Here is a 24,398-nt window from a genome sequence, read left to right as displayed (position 1 = left end):
GTTATTTTTCCCGATGTGCATTACTTTACACTTATCCACATTAAATTTCATTTGCCATTTTGTTGCCCAATCACTCAGATTAGTGAGATCTTCTTGGAGTCCCTCACAGTCTGCTTCTGTCTTGACTATCCTAAACAGTTTGGTATCATCTGCAAACTTTACTACCTCACTGCTTACCCCTTTCTCCAGATCATTTATGAATAAGTTGAAAAGGATTGGTCCCAGGACAGACCCTTGGGGTACACCATTAGTTACCCCTCTCCAATCTGAAAATTTACCATTTATTCCTACCCTTTGTTCTCAATCCAAGAAAGGACCTTCCCTCTTATCCCATGGCCATGTAATTTACACAAGAGCCTTTGGTGAGGGACCTTGTCAAAGGCTTTCTGAAAATCCAAGTATACTATATCTACTGGATCCCCCTTGTCCGCATGTTTGTTAACCACTTCAAAGAACTCTAAGGGTATGTCTACACTACCCTCCTAGTTCGAACTAGGAGGGTAATATAGGCATACCGCACTTGCAAATGAAGCCCGGGATTTGAATTTCCCGGGCTTCATTTGCATAAGCGGGGAGCCGCCATTTTTAAAACCCCGCTGGTTCGAACCCCGTGCAGCACGGCTACACGGGGCTCGAACTAGGTAGTTCGAACTAGGATTCCTATTCCGAACTACCGGTACACCTCATGGAACACCTCGAGGTGTACCGGTAGTTCGGAATAGGAATCCTAGTTCGAACTACCTAGTTCGAGCCCCGTGTAGCCGCGCTGCACAGGGTTCGAACCAGCGGGGTTTTAAAAATGGCGGCTCCCCGCTTATGCAAATGAAGCCCGGGAAATTAGAATCCCGGGCTTCATTTGCAAGTGCGGTATGCCTACATTACCCCGCTAGTTCGAACTAGCGGGGTAGTGTAGACATACCCTAATAGATTAGTAAGACAGGATTTCCCTTTACAGAAACCATGTTGACTTTTGTCCAACAAATTATGTTCTTCTACATGCTTCACAATTTTATTCTTTACTATTGTTTCGACTAATTTGCCCGGTACTGAAGTTAGACTTACCGGTCTGTAATTGCCAGGATTGCCTCTAGAACCCTTTTTAAATATTGGTGTCACGTTGGCTACCTTCCAGTCATTAGGTACGGAAGCCGATTTAAAGGATAGGTTACAAACCACAGATAATAGCTCAGCAATTTCCCATTTAAGTTCTTTTAGAACCCTTGGATGAATGCCATCCGGTCCCGGAGATTTGTTAACATTAAGTTTTTCTATTTGTTCCAAAACCTCCTCTAATGACACTTCAATCCAGGACAATTCCTCAGATTCATCACCCACAAAGGACGGTGCAGATTCAGGAATCTCCCCAACGTCCTCAGCCATGAAGATTGAAGCAAAGAAATCATTTAGTTTCTCCGCAATGGCTTTATCATCCTTGATTGCTCCTTTTATAGCTCGATCATCTAGGGGACCCACAGGCTTTTTAGCAGGCTTCCTGCTTCTAATGTACTTAAAAAACATTTTGTTATTTCTTTTTGAGTTTTTGGCTAGCTGTTCCTCAATCTTTTTTTGCTCTTCTTATTACATGTTTACACTTGATTTGACAGTGTTTATGTTCCTTTCTATTTATCTCACTAGGATTGGACTTCCACTTCTTAAAAGATACCTTTTTGTCCCTCACTGCTTCTTTTACATGGTGGTTAAGCCACGGTGACTCTTTTTTTAGGTCTCTTGCTATGTTTTTTAATTTGGGGTATACATTTAAGTTGGGCCTCTATTACGGTGTCTTTAAAAAGTTTCCATGCCGCTTTCAGGGATTTGGCTCTAGTCACTGTGCCTTTTAATTTCTGTTTACTAACCTCCTCATTTTTGCATAATTCCCCTTTTTGAAATTAAATGCCAGGGTGCTGGACTGCTGAGGTGTTCTTCCCACCACAGGAATGTTGAATGTTATTATATTATGGTCACTATTCCCAAGTGGTCCTGTAACGGTTATATCCTGGACCTGATCCTGCACTCCACTCAGGACTAAAATCGAGAATTGCCTCTCCCCTTGTGGGTTCCTGCACTAGCTGCTCCAAGAAGCAGTCATTTAAGCCATTGAGAAATTTTATCTCCGCTTCTCTTCCTGAGGTGACATTTATCCAGTCAATTCATTCTCAGCTTTGAATGAATTAGTCCAAATGTAGAAAGTATTCTGCCTGTGCTTACAGAAGAAACTATTGCTGTCCAAAGCTGGCTAAGTGCTTCAACAGACTCTAGCTCCAGGGGCTTTAGTAGAGATTTCTATCAGTTCGTGTGCTGCCTTTCATTAAAACTTTAGCAGACCTGTTGTTTGAATGCTTCTCCTCTAGCTCTGAAATGTATTATGGTTGGCATAACTGAAGTGTGATCACTAATGTATGTCCATGTCCTAGCTGCAGCATCTTCATTAGTTGGGATCTACTAGGGATGGGACCCGATAACTGATTAACCAGTTACTTGGTAAGCATAACCTTTACTAAACGTAGCATTTCACTGGTTAATTGATTAAATAGGATTTTACTTCTTTAGTATCTATCCTGGTACTTGGGGTAAAGAATATTGGCCTGAAGTTGAAGTTTGTCACTGGGCATTCTGTTCTTCATTGTCTCAAAGTTCTTCTCAACTATCAGTAGCATCGGTAATACAGCAACAACCTTTCTGCAGTTTGTCCGAGGCTAAGGAGAATAGTTACAAAATACTTTCTCTTTAGTCCAGTGGTGATGATTTTGGCTGTGATCATAGCCTCTATTTTAGTCACAATTTTCTTCACAAATTGCCATCAGAATGGGTCAATTTTTGAATGTCTCAAAACAGTCAACCACTGAATTCCATCATATGTCTAGGGCAGGGGTCTTAAACTTCTGGCCTGGGGCCATCCCCAAGCAGTGCAATTAGCTGTAGCTTTGGGGATCACCTGGTGGGGAGGAGGGGTGGGGGTTTGGGGCCAGTAATGGACAGGCCCCATGGCCCACTGGGAGTCCGGGCGAGTTTGCACAATCATGGTAGCTAGGGATGGCCCATGGGCCAGGAGTTTCAAACCCCTGATCCTAGGAGAGAACTCATTTGGATCCTTCTGGTCTCTTCATTGAAGCTGACGGTTATGGAAGTGTTTTGTAATTTCAACACCATTTTTCCTTTATTCCTGGAGTTGTACTTAAGCCTTTGGTTACAGCATACATCAAATGAGCACAACATCCATGTACTGTTAATTTCAGGTTCTGTTCATTATCTTCTAAATTGCTCTTGTCTTCATTTCATTTGCAGCATTTTCTGTGACAAAGCTATGTACCTGACACTTTTTGTTCTCTGTCTGCTGTAGTTTTGACTGCTACTTCTTTGAGGTATTGTATGGGTGTTTCTTGATGTATCAGTTGTCGCCACAACATAGACAATCCTATTTTCTATTGTCACACAAAAACACATCACTGAATTATTATGTTTATCATTGTTCCACATGAGACTCAGATGAACAAATTTCTGATTGATTACTTTGTTTTGCACACTGTTCAATTTCCTTCTCCTACGTTGCCTTCACCAGTTTTGGCTCTGCCACACGAAGTCTAGCTCGATCATAATAACTAAACTGCGTTGATGAAATTTGTCTTCTGAACAAGACAAAAGGCAGAAATTGTTGCATGAATGAACTGAGCAATCTTTTTATATGTGGAATCTTGCAGGTCCTGAATACGAACACATCCATGGTTCTACTGGAAGATGAACCAAGTCTTTTTTAATACAAGTAATTTACTGTCTGACATCTGTCTAGTTGCAGCAGTGCTGATAGTACTAGCAGATGACTCTGAAGTTGTAGACAGCTGATGGACATTCTTAATCCTTGAACCTAAGCCAATCCCAGCAACAAAATGACTTGGAGCAATAAGTCATTCTCGGTGAGTATAATGTAGTGTACTGCTATTAAAAATGAGATTTTTTTTTAAAAAAACAAGATTCCTCCTACTATAGCAGTTTGTACCATTGTTTAAGTTATGCAATTTATTCTAAACCCATTTTCAAGAAAATAATAAGCCATAAGGATTACCCACATCTATTTCAACCTTTATCTCTTGCAACATACCATACAGCTTGAAATGAATGGTTTAAAATATTAAAAGTCATAAATGCCTAATTAAACTTATTTTTAAATAGGAAATCTTCACCCACAGGATCAAGTCTTTAATACCGTACATGACCTATTGTGCCATATTTATAAAGCTTGACCTCCAGAGTTAGCTATTTTCGCCCTGGTTCTTTTTATCTATAGAAAATCAGCCTTTAACTCAAAGTTTTCAAAAGAGGCTCATGGATTCTGCACATTTTTTTTTAAATGTTTTAAGAGATTGATCATTGTAGGCCTTAATATAGTTCGTAGTAAACTCAGATTTCATATTAAACGGGTTTATTTTTATTTAAAATTTTTATTTGAAATTTAAATAAAATAAAATAAAACATCCATTTTAAAAAAATTTAAACAATATATTTTTATATACCTTGTTCACACACATTACATATTTCCTCTGCCGGACTTGGCTCTCCATGTCCATGGTTTGTCTAGATAGAAAAGACAGTGCTTTGCTATCTGGGCTAGCTTGAAACCAGTTGGGGTGGGTACCAGTAGCAGTGATGATTATGTACCACAGGGTTCAGAGCAAGCTAGGGAGTCAAGTGCGTACCCTAAATCCATGTAGGGCTCATGCTACCTGCATCGAAGTTGGGCTGTGCTTTCATCACCCCATACTACCTTGACTAGATTCGAGCTAGCTCAGGTAGTCTAGCCAATGCCCAGATTTTGCTATATAGACTAGGGACTGCTGACCCCCAGGCTAGTAGATTTTGTGTGCTCCAGCCCCACAGTAGGATAATGGAAGGGCCGGATTGCCAGTGCAGACTCCCCCATGCTGGGGTAGTGGGAGCCTCAGGGGGGCTGGATCCAGACAAGCCAAGGGCCTCGGGTTCCCCACCCTGATCTAGACAGAAGAGAGTTCTAGTGCCATCTGGGGTGGAATTCTGTTTCTGCTGAAGATTCTGAGTTCTTATGTGCAGTCTGTCTTATTTCCCCTTCACTGCGGCACCAAACACATAGCCTATAGCTTGCTAAACTAGCTTGTAAGATTCTTTGAGGTCTCTTTTTATTTACAAAACTGCATAATCTCTACTGTCATTTTCCATTGGGAAGCAAAAATGGTATGCCTTCCCTTTTAGGAAGCAAGACGGGGGGGAAAGACTCTTCCCATGTTTATTGAGGATTAGAATAGTGAGTTTTCTTATTCTTGGGTGGAAAAATCTACCTGGACATGTATGTCCATGTACTGTCATGGTAACCTCAATGTGTTACTGCCTTTTGGGAAGAGCGTGTCTTCAGAAATTTGAGGGAATTCTTCCCCACCCCCTCCGAACTACCTCCCTCACACTCATATGCCAATAATCCCCTATAAGGCAATAAAATGTAGGTGGATCGTTTTAGGGGAAAATATTCCCAGTGGTCCATCAGCCAGTAGAGTTGTTAATTTGAAGTTGGGACTAAAATCACATCGTTCAGAGATGTTTGAAATCTTCTGACCAAAGAGAAAGTAACTCAATTTAATTCCTATTTCTGTTACTTCGTAGGTAACCTTTTTCTTAGCACATAAAAAAATTGATCTGTCTTCTGAAAAATTTATTTGCTACTTATTCTCATTTTGACAGCTCTAATAGCAAGTTATGCAAATTTAGGGACATAATCAGCCAGCCCTTCTCATAATGGTTAATATCCTAGTCTTCAAACAGCCCAAATTGAATTCATGGTAATACTCAAGGAGTGAGTACTAATCACTGTAAGTAAGGCTAGTAGAACTTGATGCCAAGAAAAGTTCTTTAGACTTCCATACCTAGAGGAAAAACTATATGCAAAACAGGTTATTTAAAGAGCTATAACTGTTATATTGACCAAATCCTGCACCAACCTGACTCCATTCAGTTTGCATATGATGCAAGTTAAAGCAGGAGTTGAACCTCATAACAAAGTTTTAGAAGCTGATGGCATTTTATTGTGTATACATGAAAATCCTCATTTTGAAGGAACTTAAATAGTAAAGAAATGCTTGCTAAACACTCTCTACCCCTTAATCCTTTGACAGTGTTCTTGTATTGCTTTTGAGTTTCAGGGCACACCCTCAAATATTTGACATGCATTGCTGAGTTACCAGACAGTTAAAAGTTATTGTCCCATTTTACTGTTGCCCTCCACCTTGTGTAGTCAGTAATGAATATAAAATGCTATTGAATCCTAAACACATACCTAATGTCTGCTGTTGTTGTCAGGTTTCTTATGTTGAAACTTAAGTCAGTATACTAGCTCCCAGTTGGCAATATGGCCAAGTCAGTTTAGAGATTGGCACAATTCATGATGCTTGGCAAACTCTATTCAAAGGAAGCCAAGGGTTTAATCATGAGGAAGCTAAGATGTGGCTGTCTGAAACAGACCCGGCACAAACTTGTGCGGATTAGAAGGTCTACTTCTTGTGCTCCAACAGACCAATCATTCATCACTCATTAAACTCTTTGGAAAGGCTCCCATTGAGTTCACTGGGAGTTGGATCAGGCACTGAGTTAAGACAAAAAAAAACCCTTAAAATATAAGAAACATATGATTTAGTTCATTGCTGTAGGTGTATTTTGTGAGCAATACTTCTTGCATCACTGGCAGGTGAAAACAATTGGGGCATGGATTTTCCACACCCACGGAGGAAACGATCCTGTGTCTCTATTGTTCAGAGTTCATTACTCTCAATGCTTGACCCTTTTCATCTCAGTAAATATATTATTTATTCTTGTTACTGATTAATAGGAGTCTGTTCAGAGTGGCAGGCCTTAATATTCTGCCTTCTCAAATGGGAGCATGAGTCATACCAAATATGCACAAAGAGATCTGAAATCATTCCGCCTTCATGATTAATTTTTAGTCCCTGAATCTCTAGAACTGGGATTGGACAAGATATTTGTTGTGAATAATTTCTGCCAAATGTTGGCATTTTTTTCTTCAAAAATTGTGAATACTTTAATGACTCTAGAACTCTGAAATGACTCCATATCTTTCTGCAAACAGGTTTTTTTGTTTTAATATTAAATCATATTTATTTAGGAATAGAAGATTCAGTTGCACTGCTCAGGTCCTTAACTCAATTAACTGTTTAGGAAAACAGGGTACCCTGGCGGGGCGGGGGAGGGGAACAGAGGCTTGGAGCTGGCACAATCCTTGGGGGGGTGGGGAGGGGAAGGCGTTCCCACCCAGCCCTTTTCACCTACCTGGTGATTCTGTCTGCAAGCTACGTCAATTGCGTATCTTATTTTGAAATAGGGAGCATCCACACAACATTTATTTTGAAATAGAGCACTCTTCCTCCAACTCCTATAAAACTCATTGTATGAGGAATAAGTGGAGTTGGAGAAACATGACCTCCAGCTTGACAGTATTTCGACACTATTCCGAAATAACTTAGCCCACGTCTACACAGCAGGCAGTTATTTCAGAATAGCGCTAGTTATTTTGAAATAGTGTTGCAGTGTAGACATACCCTCGCTCTTTTTTTTTCCGTATGGCTTTATGCATTCCCGTATGCATCAGGGAGAGAGGATCTTTGCACCTTTTGCAAAATTGAACCATTGATTCCTAAATATGGCTTTAGGAGTCTTGGCACCCATTGTGAAAAAGCTTGGCCACAGTATATAATTCCTTCAAGTGCACATTATTGGGCTACATATTGAGTATATGCTCGGGCTAGTGCAGGAGGCTGGTACTTGTTTTTGATGTAGGTTTCACACCCATACTCTGGGATCAATACTGGGTGCCAATCCCTGTCCAAGTGAAGTTCAGGGTGTTGGTGTGACTCATGTAGCCCCCTTCCTAAGCTGGCCTTTTGACAGTAGCACCTCTCAGCATCATAATAGCACAGCTGGCCAGGGAACCCAAAAGGACAAGCCAGACAACCAACTTCAGGCCACAGAGAATCTGCATGTGGCTGGGACTGCCCCAAAGTGAGAGCTAAGTCAGACTAGGGACAGTTGTGCTTGGGAACTGGTTTACAGCAGCAGCCCCCAGACTTTTACCTGCAGCAGGGAGGAGATGCCATTTTTATATCTCTCCGCCAGAGGGACTTTGACCTGGAATCCTCAGCTCTACAAAGAGACGGAGGCTGCTTCTGTGAAGACTGACTACCGGCTAGGCCTGATAGGTCTGCCCTGCCTGAGCAGCCAGGGACAGCTGTGGCATTGGTTAGGTCCTTGTTCGTGTGCTATCCTTGACTTGCTGTGCTTATAAATTGTACGGTCTCAGAGGCTGTAAGGGTTGCCTGTTACTTTCAGTCCAGCCACCAGGTGGAGGCTCCAAGCACAAAGAACCCAGGGCCCATTGGTCCTAAGGATGGCCACCAAGTCCCTCAGGAGGAAGGAATAGCGGGCACCCGAGGAGAGTCTCTGGAGGGGCCTACGTTTAAATCTTTTAAGACTGAGAAACCTAACTGAGTTAGGCACCTAATGGTGTTGGGCCTGATTACCTGAGGAAACGACCTCTTTTCCTGTATCACCCTGCCACTGGTGAAATTAGCGTCTACTTCAATCTACCTCTGGAAATTTGAGCTATACTGGGGGAAACTCTGTAAATATAAATTATGGGAGCTTCCCCCAAAGTAGAATAATTAAAGCAAAATTGAGTTTTGCAATTAAGGCAGAACCATAACCTGTGAATGTATGGAAATTAACATGCTTTATTCTCTAAACACGGAACAAATTTTCTGAGTCCTTGTAAGCAAATATTTTAACGAGTTTAGGAGCTAAAAATAAATTTTAGTGTGGGCTCCTTTAAGAAATTGAACACCCTATGTCATAACAATACTTTTGTCCTAAATGATCTTAACAGAATAACAGACTCTTCAAACGTCACATGCTGTTAAAACTCATTGAACGGCTGTCATATGTGCAAGTTACATTTGAGGAAAAATAAGATTAACAATCTCCTTTTTACTGTTTTTTTCCCATAAATAAAAATTTCTTCTTCCGCAAGGTTGATGAATTCTGTTCTTTTTACAGAGAATTCCATAAAGAATCAACTTCTTTTGAAATGGCTGCTCTCTATTGTTCTCAATGGAAAGAAAGCAACAAAGTGCTTTCATGGAAGATGGTCTCCCCACTTTTTGAAAATGGTCACTGCCTTATATTGTTCCTAATGGGGACTGGTTTGTTGCATGGCAACTTTAGTTCTTTCATAGGGACTTTCAACCTGGGTGATCATATATCAGAGACCTCTAATGCGCACATTATTTAGCACCTCTCAAAATAACAATAGCTATAGAAGTTTGCTACTGCAATTACAAAATTATATATATTGAAATAGAATTGTCAGCCAATAGGCTGCAGGGCCATTTGTGCACTAATTACCCAAATATGTAATCTTTACCCTGTGGTTGAGAAGAGGAAGGGGGTGTAATTTACATAATGACTTCACAGCTATGTCTCAATAACTGTACAGTGCATAAATTTCTGTACTCTGACTGGCAGAAGAGGCATGATTAGCCTGTCAGAGTCCAGGGATATGCATAGGAACCTATACTCAGTACCACTTTCCAAAGCATAAAGAGTCCCGCATGACAAATGAACAGAAACTTTTGTGACGGCAGCGTGATGTTTCAAGATGCAAAGAACAAAACACGTACTTCCAGTTTAAATTGGACACATTGAAGAATCCAGGAAAGCACCAGCAAGACTGCACAAAAGTAAGATGTCGATCAAAGAATACAGCATGGAGAACAAAGTGACCGCTGATTGCTGAACTCTACAATAGGAGGGTTTTAAGAAATGTAAAGGGGCATACTCAGAAAACTAAAATGGCCTGACTGCATTGCTGTGTACAACAAAAGCATCAGCGTTCAGTCTGTCTGAGAGAACACCATATGTACGATACAAATTGGGACAGCTCCTCCCAGCATCATTTAATACAGGACACCATTGACGCTGTTGGAAAGAAAACACAGCCCAACATAATACCAGTATATTTTTCTGCAGCTAGTGTGTCTTTACCTTCTGATCTTCCTGTAGTTCATGTGCTCAATGCTGGCTTCACTGTGGAGTGAATATCCTCAGCATCATTGTTTGAAGTCCCCTGAATTTGGTGTATATGAGAAGCTTCTTGGAGAGAAAACAGAGCTGGGAATTTGGCAGCTATGAAAGAAAAGTAGAGAAATGCTGAGGGGGAGAAATACAGGTTAAAAAACTAGTAACAGCACCCATCAAGTTCAGGCCAATGAAGCAAATAACTTGGAACAAGAAAGTTATGGCCCAAGAATTCCCAAAGACCCATGTGTGAAATATTTGCAGATACTCCAGAGGTAGATGCAAGCTGCTGAGTTTAAGGCTGAGACTGATTGATGGCCGGGCATCAAGTGCTAATTCACTTTATCCCATTTCCTTGTCAAATTGATTTGTGATGCTTCCCTGTTTGGGAAAGGAGCAGTCATCCCACATGATACCAGCAGGAAAAAACCTTTACTGGTGTTTCAAGGGCACTAAGCAAAGCACAAAGCCACTCAGATTTAAAATGGAAGAATTGGGAGCGATCTTGCAATATGTGGCTGTGTCTAGACTGGCCACTTTTTCCGGAAAAGCAAGCGCTTTTCCGGAAAAGCTTGCCAGTTGTCTACACTAGCCGCTTGAATTTCCGCAAAAGCACTGACGATCTCAGGTAAGATTGTCAGTGTTTTTGCGGAAATACTATGCTGCTCCTGTTCGTGCAAAAGTCTTTTTCCGAAAAACTTTTGCACAAAAGGGCCGGTGTAGATGACAGATTTGTTTTCCGCAAAAAAGCCCTGATCATGAAAATGGCGATCGGGGCTTTTTTGCGGAAAAGCGCGTTTAGATTGGCCATGGACGCTTTTCCGCAAAAAGAGCTTTTGCAGAAAAGCGTCCTGCCAATCTAGATGCACTTTTCCAAAAATGCTTTGAATGGAAAACTTTTCCATTCAAAGCATTTCCGGAAAATCATGCCAGTGTAGACGTAGCCTGTATGTTTCATCAATACCTGTACGGATGAATACTCTGAGAAACATGACTTCTGCAAACTTCCAGATCCCAATGCATATAGTTAGGCAACTAAATAAGTGAGCTGGGCACAGCAGGTACCCACTACCTCCAAAAAGCAGACTGCTTCCCAGTGACTTAAGTGCCTAAGTTTATGTGCCCGGGTTTAGAAATCTGAAGCATAACCTCACTCTGCCTTCATTATACCACCATAAGAAATGCTTGTTACATTCATATCTTTGAATGAAAGGCACAGGGAAATGCAAAGTATTTTTCCGTAGCAATGAGGAAAGTAATACTGCAATCTGAAATCAATTCCACTTTGTTCCTTTCTCCTTGGAAAATTACATATCTGAGTGTGGTGTACAGTGGCAGTAAATCTACTGACTCCAATGGAGTCACACTGACATAAAATCTGTGTGAGCTCAGAGTCTGGGCTACTTCTTGGAAAAGCTTTTGAAGTTTTTGTTGAACTGAGAGATGTTCCTTTGTTCCCAGGAACCCTGTCACCTTTTCCTTTGCTGGTCTTCGAGGCTTCAGCAGGCTGTCTGGATTCTGTACTTACTGAGGAAATTAACTGTCTGCTGTCACTTAAATATATCCTCTTCTATGGTGCTAATCAACAAAATCTTATTAACGGAACACGGATACTGAGTTGTAATGAAATTTCTTGGCTAATCAAAAACTGGTCTGCGATACACCCAAAGGCAATCCACTCTGCAAATCCATCAGAGAGTTGATTGGCAGGGAATATTTGCAGAAAGAATGAATTTTAAGTGTGTAGTGGAGACTGTTAATGGAAAGTGATTTTTGCACTCACAATTGAGGGGGAAAAAAGAACAGTGTGACTATATACACTAGAAGATTTACCCAAAGTTGCTTGGATCCTTAATGCAAATCAGTTTTGTTTTTCTTCATTTAAATCATTGCTCTGGGGTGGGCCTGGGAAGGAGGGGGTCAGGATCCAGGCTGCCCTGGGGGAGAGGACAACTGCAGCCCTTTCTCACTGCAGCTGCTTGGGGTCAGGGTTGCTGCAGGGGGCACAGCCAGGGGAGGGGTGCATGTCGCCTGGCTGGGAGAGACACACACACACACACACACACACACACACACACTCTCTCTCTCTCTCTCTCTCTCTCTCTCTCTCTGAAATATGTAGTAATTAGATGTCCCTTTCTCCACCCCTGCTGTCCCAATGGGTTTATAACTTTCTGGGTCCCCATCTCTGGCCCCTTTCTGCCCCTGTGTGGTCATTCCACAGTGTAACTGTCCCTTCTGCCAGACTCCCCCCTTTCCATTTTATGAGAAACAATCAAATTCCAGGCACATCCCATTGTCTTGGCACAACTAAACTCTGACCTTGCTTTAAGCTTTGATAAGAGGAAGTTGCCTACCAAACTTGAGGGTCCTAGCTCTTATCATTCAGTAGTTCTTGAACAAATGGACTCCTAGACAGACGCACCTTTCTTAAAATATATGTAGTAAGAAGATACGAGAAACTTGTTGGTTTTGACAAGCTCTGGATCTGAGGTTTTTGTGCCTGTGACGGGATGTATCAACCCCGCACTGGGCAGGGAAGAGTGAACCAGGGATACCTGGCTGAGAGCCCAACCTCCACAGCTCTGCTGGGCAGGCTCCAACTGGAAGACAGGTATAAAGGCCAGTGGAGCAGCTCCGTCAAGGCCGACCGCTACGGAGGAAGGAGGAGGTGCCAAAGCTCTGCAGGAGGAGCTACAGCAGGACCAAACTGCAGAGGCCAGTCGCCCGGGAATGGCCGGAGAAGCCCTCAGCCTGGACATGACTAGAAAAGAAGCCAATGTCAGGGAGGCTGGTAGGAAGTAGCCCAGGGCAGGGAGCTAAAACAAAACCCTGAGATCTCAGCGTGTTGTGGGCAGATTCCTCACTGAGGTAATGGTGGGATGCACCCACCACTGACAGGGCCCTAGGCTGGGTCCTCCTACTCTACCCCATTAAATCTCCAAGAGGGGAGCTACAGCTGTGACTACTGCCTCTGGCCGCTAGGCCTTACTGCCCTGGAACAGGGAGTGATTAAGCATTGACTCTGGCTGCAGGGCCTCACTGTCCTGATGTATTAACCAGGGCCGCAAGCCAGATGGTTGCCTCGTTTTGCACAAAAAACTCCTGTTCCCCATCCACACACACCTTTTTGTACAAGAGCTCTTGTGCAAAAAGGAGTTCTTCCCTGTAGAAGGAGGAACACCTACACTGGAAAAACCCCTCTGTTCTTTCGTTTTAATTGCGCAAAAACACACTTGAGGTGTGGACGCTCCGCAAGTTCTTGTGCAAAAATGGCTGTTTTTGTGCAAAAACTCTGTAGTGTAGACCTAGCCTTACTTAAAACAAACTTATTGTTATACAGCTATTAAATTAGCCCTCATACTGTCAGATACATTTTAGACCACTATACTTGGGAATATATAATGAATCACATATTATTAGATGAACTTACCTGATACTCCTGAATACTGTTGAAAACAAATCTATGAGTCTTTATTAACATTGAGTTCATTTCCATTTTCAATATCTGAGACGAGGTTGCAGGATAAAATATCGTCAGTAGCTTTTGTTATTAGAAGCAGACATTGTGCGCTATATTTGCTTACACACAGCATTAGTATTAACAATCATGGCTGAATGATCTATTTCTGCATGCTTGTACAATGTGAAATCTGCTTTAAAATAACTTTTAGAAGTTGCACATGGAATCTGCTTCTAAGCACATTGCCCTGAAGCTGCTCACGTACTAAAGCAAATCTTCTTTACGTGCTTATATCCAAGCACTAACAGCAGAGCTACCATAACAAATTTTAAAATGTTTCGGGACTATGACTAAAAATGGAACTATGTCGCTACATTTTTGAAAAATTCAATCCCATAGTAGAAGTGATAGTGACTTAGAACCACTCTTGTTCACTGAAAAATCGTCTAAATTGTCCCCTGAACTCCCAGGACTCAAGTGACTTTTCCTACTTGTATGAAAATGGAAGCAGACAGCTGTCTGGTCAACAGAATCTTGCATTCTGTCACTGAACAGTAAAACGTGGGAAGTGTGTAATTGGTGCAGATGTCTAATGCAGTAGTACGTAATTAAACTCAGCAGCATAATAACTGTGAATATGGTACCTGAGCTTGGGCAAAGATCTGCAGGGAAATACAATCATTTCATTTAGAGAGCCTGCTCTTTGAAACCAGTCCGAAACATGTTCTGATTCCTCCATTTGGGGTATATCTTGTGGCTATTAAAAATCAAAATTGCATGGGAGCATAACATGGAGCCCTGTATCTATGGTCTAGCAGTTTACTATGGGCCCCTTGGCCAAATTCTATCTCTGCTATTGTTCAAATTTGGTCAGTGCTGTTTTCTATAGAGCTCATGTGCATTATCTTTCTCTTGAATAAACTAAAGACAGATCCAGTGAAGTCTCTCACTTTGAGGTAGGGTTTTCTAACCCCAAGTCATTCCTGTTGCTCTCTTGTGAACCCTTTCCAATTGGTGGACACCCATTTGAAAGTGTGATTACATTGGATTTGGATTTGCCTTTTTGCAACCAGATCATCTGCTGCTAATGTGTGATAAGATGCCAAGTTTGGGATCAGAGTATGTATCCATGACATTTGGGTTACTCACAGCACATTGCTTTGCCATGTCAGTTAATTAAATTTCCAGATTAAAAATATAAAATGTAGGGAGCACTTTGAAGTATAAGTTTTTGAAAATTGATGGTAAAGTTGAAATGTAAGTAATGAAGGCTATCTTAAGGTACTTCTTAAAGTCTGATCTAACCCGTAATTCTGTATCTCATGACTACCACCTAGTAGCTTATCATTCTTAATGATTATCTGATTAACTAAAATTGTCTTTCACGTATGTGGTCACTTTAAAATGACAGAGAATGGCACAAGTGTAAGGGGGCTGTTGGTCTCTTACTGAAACTTAACAGTGTTTTGTATTTTTTTAATTGGTCCTCTTCCAATACCAAAAACCAGGGGAAGGGCTGAAGACAAATCCTGATTCTGAGACTGACAGTTCCCAAGGCCAATGGGAAGAGGACAGTGCTCTAGGTCAGCTTGATTGACAGGGCGTGCAGGCCAATGAGGGGAGTCAGGAACCCTGGGCAGAGTTGTGGGGCCACAGCCAGGATGGCAGATGCTAGCTGTGCCACAAGTAACACTACAGCCGAGCACAGTGAACGACGCGGAGAATAGGATGGGGGCCCTGGGCAGAGACAGCCCTGTACAGGGGCCTTAATGGGGTTTATTTTCAGTTTCCTCCCCCTCTGAATGCTATGAAAGTGCTGTTCTGTGGAGGGCAGGAAGTTCTGGGAGAAGGAGGCAAAGAGGAAACTTGGCTGCCAGTGGGTGCTAGGCGCTTGCTATTTTCCCCCATGGGTGCTCCAGCCCCAGAGCACCCAAACAGTCAGTGCCTAGGGCAGAGAGCACCCCAGACTGGAGATGACCTCAATGTGTCCTTATTGACCACAACATGACTGGGGCATAGGCAACTGGTGCCTGCAAGGGGAGGGGGTGCTGAGAAGGCCATGCAGAGGAGCAGGGAAGGGGTACAAGGGAGCACCCCATTTAGCAATCAAATTTGAGAGGGGCACAGGGGGGCAGTGCATCTCCTGAGTGCTGCCATGAGTGGCCTGTGACTGGGGGTGGAGTGGCCCAAGAATCTTCACCCAGCGTTGCCAGGGTTACAAGGACACTGCCACACGGGAGCATGGAAGGAGAGCTCTGGAGGCAAGGCAGGCAGCTGGCTAAAGGGACCTGGAGCAAACACTCAGACCCTTTTGCTGTCTAAATCCACTGGGGTATTGCAGAAGCCAGGAAAGTTCCCCACAATGGCTAATCTTCTCCCTCCCGTTCCCCGCCTACAAAAGTGCTGTAGGGATTCATGAGTGCCAGGCCCTTCATATGAAAACTGGCTTCAGTTCCTCTCGGACGCTCTGAAATTGCATCAGGAAAGGCCGGTTTGGTTTGGCTCTACCTATATCCGTGTGCCTTCGTCTGGCATTTTACTGTAACAGCTGCCTGGAAATGGCAAGATGCCTGTATAGGCCTCCTGCCATCAGGACAAGGAGGACAGAAGAGTGGGGGAAAGAAGGAAGAGAACTAGGTTAGTGAGGAAGAGAAAGAAGTAAAGAGAAAATGATGGAACGTATTTAATTTGTTTGTTTTTAGCTATGGACATTGAGGGAGAGAGGTATTGGATAATCTTGCCGTAATATCTCGCTAAACCCAGGAAATTACCTTGCCAATTTCTTGGTTAATAAAATAGCTTCTAACTTGCTTAATTCCCCACATGCGCTACTGATTTTAATTAGAATTTTAAACTTTTGAATTGAATCCTTCTAAAACACTTTTCTACTTATTCATTCTTTCTTCCCTCTTTCCCTCTGCCTACCAGTCATTGCTCAATGTGTGTATTCCTCCAGCCAAAATAGATAACCTCCTGTTCTCACGTGCAGGGACTTTTGAAAAGTCACAGAGTCAACACTATCAAGCCAATTGAGTATCTTTCCAAGATTTGGGAGCCCTTCAGAACCTACTAACACGTCAAAAAGACAAAACCTATTGTTTTAACAACTAAAAGACTTGAGAATAAATAGGAAAGCTTGGGACATGTTTACTCCTTTTACTGCACTGAGTTAGGTTTGTGCAAAAATGCTCACTAAACATAATTTATAATCCTGAAATGAATTGAAAATGTGAAGTGCTCTGAACCCAGCATGTAAGAAATGTATATTAATCTGAACGAAACTATTCCTTCTTGAGGCTACTGTAGTCAAAAGCTTCCTCTCAGGCTATATCTGGACTGCCACTTTTTTATCGGAAAAAGGTATGCAAATTACACTCCACAATTTGCATACCTTTTTCCGATAGTTTTGTTGGAAGAGGCTTTTCCAGAATTTGGCCCGTCTACTCTGGGCCAAATTTCAGAAAAACCTCTTTCAGAAGAGCCCTTGTTCCTCATGGCACGAGGAAGTCACGGCTTCCGAAAGAGCGCATCTGCTCTTCCGCAAAAAAATGTCGAAAGAGCATTTGCATTCCCTGGATGCGGCCGCGTTTTTCAGGAATACCTCTGGTATCCCAGAAAAACTCTGTAGTCTAGACATAGCCTCAGTCATTTCTGTCTGAAGTACAGGTTGAAGCTCTCTGTCTGGCACCCTTAGGACCTGACCAGAGAATTTGCCAGACCACAGAAGGTCAATATTGCCTAACAGCATTACCAGCACTTCCACTGCTTACTGCGCTCTTAGAAAACATTGTGGGGTAAATTAGACCTAAACAATAGCACAGAACACTGAAAGCCAGGACTGGTGTCTGTAAACAAACTTTATGGGACTGTGGGGAAACTTGGCCACACCCATGATAAGTGAACATCTGGCTAATTAAAATCATGCCAGACCATGGATATTGCCATACCAGAGTGTACCGGACTAAAGAGGTTCAACCTGTATTTACATGGCCTATCAGAGTAGGGCAGGCCTTTGTGAATAAAACAGGTCCAGTGCCCCGGTGCCAGAATAGGTGCTTCTGGATTGGCTAATTAAGAGGGAGGAGGACAACACCTAGAGCTATAAAGGTTCAGGGTGAGAAGGGTGATTCAGAGACCTGGTGGCTGAGGCCTGTCTGAGGGAAATAGGAAACAGGGCAGATGAGAGCCGCTTGGAAGTCAGGAAGCTGGGGGAACATTTTGGGAAAAGCGGTAGGGAGCTCTCTGCAGGACCACTCTGAAAGGAGAGAGGAATGATCAGAAAGCCAGCTAAGAGGCTGGCTAGCTGATTTTCAATAGACCTAGGCCAGTGCCGGGAAACTGAAATGGGCCAAGGGCTGAAAGCTAGGAGTCAGAGGAGGGATAGCCTGCTCACCTTTCTTATCTGGATGTAGCCTTCTGTCCAGACAGGAGAGAAGTGTAGGCTCAGAGCAGCAGAAGGAGGTGCCAGCTGGCTTCTGGAGCTGGAAAGCTGAAGCCAGAACAGAGGGGGCTGCAGGCGGGGAATGAGCCATGATGAGGAACATCAGAGCTGTACTAGAGAGCTGTGAAAGATGCCAGCATTCTGCCTCTAATTTACTGCCTGGATTGTGGTCATGGGACTTGGGTTATCATGATTTAGATGATGGGGGGGGGGGGGTTCTTCTGTAATAAATTCACCCTTACAAACAAGGGCTGTTTGTACTCAGCGATGTTGCTTGGACTATCTCTGTGGGCTCTGAAGGAGGAAGGCTGAGTGACCTGTGCCAGTTGCAAGAGTACTCTCCTGGGAGGGCTGCCATATGCTAAGCCCTCATTCGTACAGTATCAGAGTGACTCGCAATCATTCATGTGTTTATCTTCACAGCACACCAGAGCCCCAATCCTGAACTCACTAGGACTACTCATGTGGCTATATGTTTGCAGAATGGGCGCCTTAGTTGCTAGGGTCTTCTCTTGTTCCATAGAGGAGTTGAGGTGGAATTTGAATAGGCTCGAAAGCTTCTGGGATGGAGGTCCAACAAACGCAACATGTTACTACCTTCCATTACCGTCTGAGATTTGATATCTCCTTGCTTTGTGTTAATAAAGATGATCTGAACCAGGAAGTGCTTGATGCCAAGTGGCAGATGACACAGGGGATATATAGAATTTTTTTAAGGGTCTCCTTGGTCAGATGTTTGCATATTAAGTTCACCAAATGGTGGCATAGAAGGTGTCTATAACGAGTCAGTAGAACACCAGTCATCACAATCAATTGGAAATATAGTGTGAATATAAACCTTCATTTCATGAGCTATAATGCCTATTTTGAAATAAATAGCAGTATTACGGACGCTTCACTGCTGCTCTTTAGAAATCGTTCCTCCCCAGGGTCATTCAAAGTAATTACTCCCCAATGCTTCCCGGGGCTCTAAATCAAGACAGTGCATCCACATTAGGGGAGCCTGCCTCAGATTAATTTCGAGGCTTCCTTGTAGTGTGGACATGCTATTTCGAAATAGTTATTTTGGGAATTATTCCAAAATAGCTTATTCTGAAAAAAGTGCATAGTGTAGACATACCTTTAGGGTGCATCTTTATAGCACCCTTAGCTCAAAATAAGCGACGCGATTTGTGCTATGCTATTTTCCAGTGTATTTCAAAATAGCGTATTTCATAATTTCATAATTTGAAATAACTCACTATTCAAAAATGCCCCTTAACTCTCATGGAATGAGGCTTGCCAGGACGTTGGAATAAGCCACCCATTACTTTGGAATGTATTTCAAAATAACGGGCTGCTTCAATAGACATGGAATATCTATTTTAGGATACTTCTGGAATCCCGAAATAACTCCGCCGAGTACATGTACCCTTAGACTAACAAAAATACATGTATGGTATCATGAGCTTTCATGAGCAAACCCCACTTCTCCAAGATCACTTCTTCAGATGAGATGATCTTGAGACTCTTAAAGTGGGTTTTGCCCACAAAAGCTCATGATACCACACATGTATTTTTGCTAGTCTCTAAGGGTGTGTCTAGACTACATGGCTCCGTTGACAGAGCCATGTAAAGTAGTTTACTCGACATAGTCAATGAAACGGGGATTTAAATAATCCCCGCTTCATTACAATAAAAATAGCGGCCGCGCTGTGCCGACAATCAGCTGATCCAGCACGGCAGTCTAGATACGGCGCGGTCGACAAGGGAAGCCTTTGTTGACTGCTCCGGTATGCCACATGAAACGAGGTTTACCGGAGTAGTTGACAAAGGCTTCCCTTGTCGACCACGCTGTGTCTAGACTACCACGCTGTGCCAGATCAGCTGGTTATTGGCACAGCGTGGCGGCCATTTTTATTTTAATTAAGCAGGGATTATTTACATCCCCGTTTCATTGACTGTGTCGAGTAAACTACTTTTCATGGCTCCGTCGACGGAGCTGTGTAGTCTAGACACACCCTAAGGTACCACAGGACTACTCGTTTTTTTAAAAGTTGTTTTTAAAGTTACAGACAAACAGCTACCCCTCTGAGACTCTTGTTCTTGTGTAATGAGAGTAAATGGAAGGGTCTGATATATTTTCTGAATATTTTGTTTTGTATGTTTTTGATCACATTCCCTTCTTGTAATTTGATTGCTGCAGACAGCCCCAAATATTCAGTCTTATACATACAGAATTCTCTCCACACATCTCTATTCATTTTCTTATCTGTCTCTGACTGTCTTTTCTATGGCACGGTAGGTGATCAGAACTAAACACAGTATTCCTGGTGAGTGAATGCCCTTTACTTAAATAATGACTTAATATTTTCAGCATTTTTTCCTCTCCTTATGGAGCCTAACATTTTGTTTTGTTTTTTTATTGCAGCTGCATGTTGAGCAAAATTTTCCCTTGAGGTGGTCACAATGACACACAGGTCATTATCGTGAGTTATTATAGATGAACCGCTTTTCTAGATCATTAATACATATTATAGAACACCAGCTGAAAACCAGGACATGGTAGCATCCCACTGTAAACCTTTTCCCATGACAAAAATTGATGACTTATCCCTACTCTATATTCTGTCTCTTAGGCAGTCTCTAATTCATTGGCCCATATATAACATGATGAATCACAGAGGAGGCTGAAGTTTGTAATGCCTCTTTTTTTAGAGAAGACTAAAGTTTAAAAAAAGTTAATTGTTAAGCACCTGGTCACAATTAATATTAACAATACAGGGAACAGTTTCTTGTGACAGAATAGGGACAGAGCAGATTAAAGACTACTTTGGCCATTTCTGTAAGGACAGCACTGCTGTGGCTCAGCTGTACCAAGATAGCTGCACTGCTACAGTATGACCAGTGATGATGCTCTATGCCAGCTATGGACAACCTAGGCTTATGAGTGGCCCTCCTCCATCTCAGTGGGCCGTAAATTTGTCGTAACCAAGGCAGTCTTTCGGGTTAGGGTAGTTTTGCTAACTGCGCTTGAGTACGTAGAAATTGCGGGGTATGTTGCTTGCACTGTAGCAGCACTTTGATTGGATGCAGAGGGCGTGGAATCTGGCAACCTTGCGGGTGGTCAATGGTGACATGTCTTGCAGGTCACACTCGCAACCCAATAGTCTGCATGTGGCTTGCAGGACACAGATTGCCCAACACTGCTCTACCCAGATGGGAGAGAGCTCTCCTACGGGCATAAAGAAACTGCCTCCTGACACAGCAGCAGTTATGTTGGTGGGAGGAGTTCTCCTGCTGGCATAGCGTGTATGTCAGTGTAATTTCTGTTACTTGGCGGGGGAGTTTTGTAATGAAAAGTTAAGAGGAACCGGTCAAAGCCAACGACTGGCCTGGGCCACTGGGCCCAGGCATTGAAGAGGAGAATCTTTTCTCCCTACCCCCAAAAGTGAATTACGCAGACCCTGTGAACGCATTGCCTGGGACCCAGGTACAGACTGAGGGGGAGTCCAGAAGTGTCCCAGGGGAAGCGAAGGATGGTCAGGTGGACCTGATAGCCCTTTGAAGTGTGTCAGTATGTTTCAGAGCAGTTTCCCTGTGACAGTGGACTGGGACGTGGTGGAGTAGGGAGGCCCCATGTCCTCCCTGCCACCTCCCATACTGGGTGGCAGTCTCCCCCTCCCCGCTTGTGCTGAGAACAGTTTGCTTGCCTGCCCAGCCCTGAACCGGGCCCAGGCTGTATTGACAGTGGACTGGTGCGGGTATTGCAGCCTGTCCCGCCCTCAGGCCCCATTGTCTTAAGGGGCTGCCAGACTAATAAGTATAGGCTTGAGCACCAGTCAGGGGCCCAGGATTTAGCAAACCCACTTAAAGTCCGTGAGTAAGTTGTGTGAAGGGGCTTATTTTGAACCACTACAGGTTCGACCTTTCTGGTCCAGCATGTTCGGGATGTGACTTGTAGGGTTGCCAGATGATTTCTGAAAAAATACCGAAAAAAAAAAGGATCCCAAGAGTTGTTAAGGAAAAAAGGACCATGAGACCCTGAGAGTTGTTAAGTAAACAAAAAACAAAAACCCAGCATTGCCCCTTTAAGAAACACTTTGCTTTTGAGGCTTTTTGGCCCTAACAGGCTGTCAGCGGCTGCCCACCATCTTGCCTCCCTGCGCCGGGCTGGACAGGTCCCCCGTGGAATCCCCCTGGTAAGCATCCAGGATTTTCACTTCCTGGCCAGGAAAAAATCAGAAAATACTGTACATTATAGGTGTCTGGTATTTTCTGAATTTTTTTACCAGACAGGAGGTGAAAATACCGGACTGTCTGGTTCAATACCAGACACCTGGCAACCCTAGTGACTTATCCTAAACTAGAGGATTTGCCAGACCAGGAAAGATCCCTCTCCTTGTGGCCATGCTGTTACTGGGCTAAGGCTCCAGTCTGCCATCCCCTCCCTCCCCCTCCCAGTTTAGCAATGCATATTTAGCTTTGTTAAATGAAACATCACAGGCTTCAATCTCCCTCCAGTCCTTTTTTTATTCTGGCCAAGAAGCTCAGGAAGTGATTTTAACAGTGTGGCTAATTGTCAAATAAACTTTCCATACTAGTTCAATAGTCCTAGAAACGAACAAAGTTGACTAACATTTTTGGGGCGGAGCCTTCACAATAGCCTTAACATCTGAAGGAGCCTGACAAAAGCCGGTAGCATCAAAGTCTTGTTCCAAATATTCCACAGAGGGCTGAAAGAAAGCGCCCTTGTCTTTGTGGACTCATAGGCCATGCTTTTCCTGTCTTTGTAGTGTAGCATCTAAGTTCTTAAGATGATCCTCCTCATTCCTAACTGTGATTCCTAGCCAGTGGGTTGGCTGAAAGGTTTGTGCAGACAATGAAACAAGCTTTGAAATTGGCTGGAGGACATTCACTCATGCAAAAGCATCTGGACACCTTCTTACAATCCTACAGAAACACATCTCATGCTACAACCAATACTCGCCCGGCTTTTCTAATGAGGGAACGTCAGCTGCGCACTTGCTTTGATCTTCTGAATCATGACACATTGTGCAACATCAACAGCAAGGTCAAGTCATCAGGCGCATCCAGAGCAAAAGATCAAACATTTAGTCCTGGAGAACCAGTTTTGGCTCAGAATTATGTTTCTGGAGCTAAACAGGTTCCAGCCACTGTCATCGCTCAAACAGGACCCGTTTCCTACACTGTCCTGTCTTCAGAGGATTTCATCTGGTGTAAGCATGTAGATCAGTTGTTGCCAGGTTATGCCTGCCCCCAGGACACATCTCCGGTTGAGTTGCCTGACTTCACCACTATCAGTGAGCTCCTGAGTCAAGAATCACCTGTCCCTGACTCTCCTCCTGCATCACCACCTGTGGTGAACACAACCCCCCCTCCCTGAGTGGGCTGATCTGACAGCCTCAACTGTTCATACTTCAAGTCCCAAACCGATTGTCAGGCCCATACTCATAACACCTGAAGGTGTAAGAACACCAGACATCTGCCATAAACCACCTAGAGAAAGAAGGCCTCCTCAATGGCTGGACCGTTAGTTACGGTTACAGGGCAAAATAATCCCCGGAGTTAGCCGGGAACTGAGGTAGTCTACCTCATTCCCGAGTTTTAGTGTTTGTTTTAATTAAGGGATGTTCTCATTAAGGAGGGAGTAATATGTATTGGGTTGTTGTAGATCTAGAGCTTGTAGTAACTGAGTTAGGTCATTAGGGGTCAGCCCATCCAGTTTGGGCTGGTTCTAGTTAGTTCTGTGTTATGGAGTAAATGGAAGCTTGCAACTGCTTCAAGTTCTCTGTTTCAAGTGATTTTTCTCTCTAAACTGTAACCCCAAACAATAGAACACACCTGTTGCTGCCTTAGCTTCCTGGGGCTCTTGCTGGCCCATTACTGCTGGTGGCAGAGTACCATAGCCAGAGTTCCACAGCACTTGGCTTTGCAGCCAGGGCAGAGCTCTGCAGCTGCTTGGGCCAGAGCGCCCTAGCTGCTGCTGGGATTGGAGCTCCCTGGCCAGGGCCAGAGGTCCACAGTCATAGCCAGGCTAGAGCTCCCTGGTTGCTGGGGCAAGAGAGCTCCACTAGGGCCACAACTCCCTGCCATGCCATCAGTCTGTCTCTCTTCCTCCTCCAAACACACACACACACACACACACACACACACACACACACACACACACCCTCTTCTGGTGGAGTTGCTGGTACCCTTTATGGCTTTAATGCCCCGTTGCTAGACCTCCCCTTCCTGGGCTCTGTGATCCAGGAACATCCATGGTCCATGCTGAACCACAAATGTTGCTGGACCAGGGAGTCCTGCTTAAGGGAAGCCCAACCTGTACAGTCACCCACATTTTCGTTAAGAAAGGAACTGCAGCCTGTCATCTCTGTGTTTTGGGTTTCT

This window comes from Pelodiscus sinensis, chromosome 4 (genome assembly GCF_052426305.1).
Source record: "Pelodiscus sinensis isolate ZL-2025 chromosome 4, ASM5242630v1, whole genome shotgun sequence".
Lineage (NCBI taxonomy): Eukaryota > Metazoa > Chordata > Testudines > Trionychidae > Pelodiscus > Pelodiscus sinensis.
Note: the sequence above shows the minus strand (reverse complement) of the source record.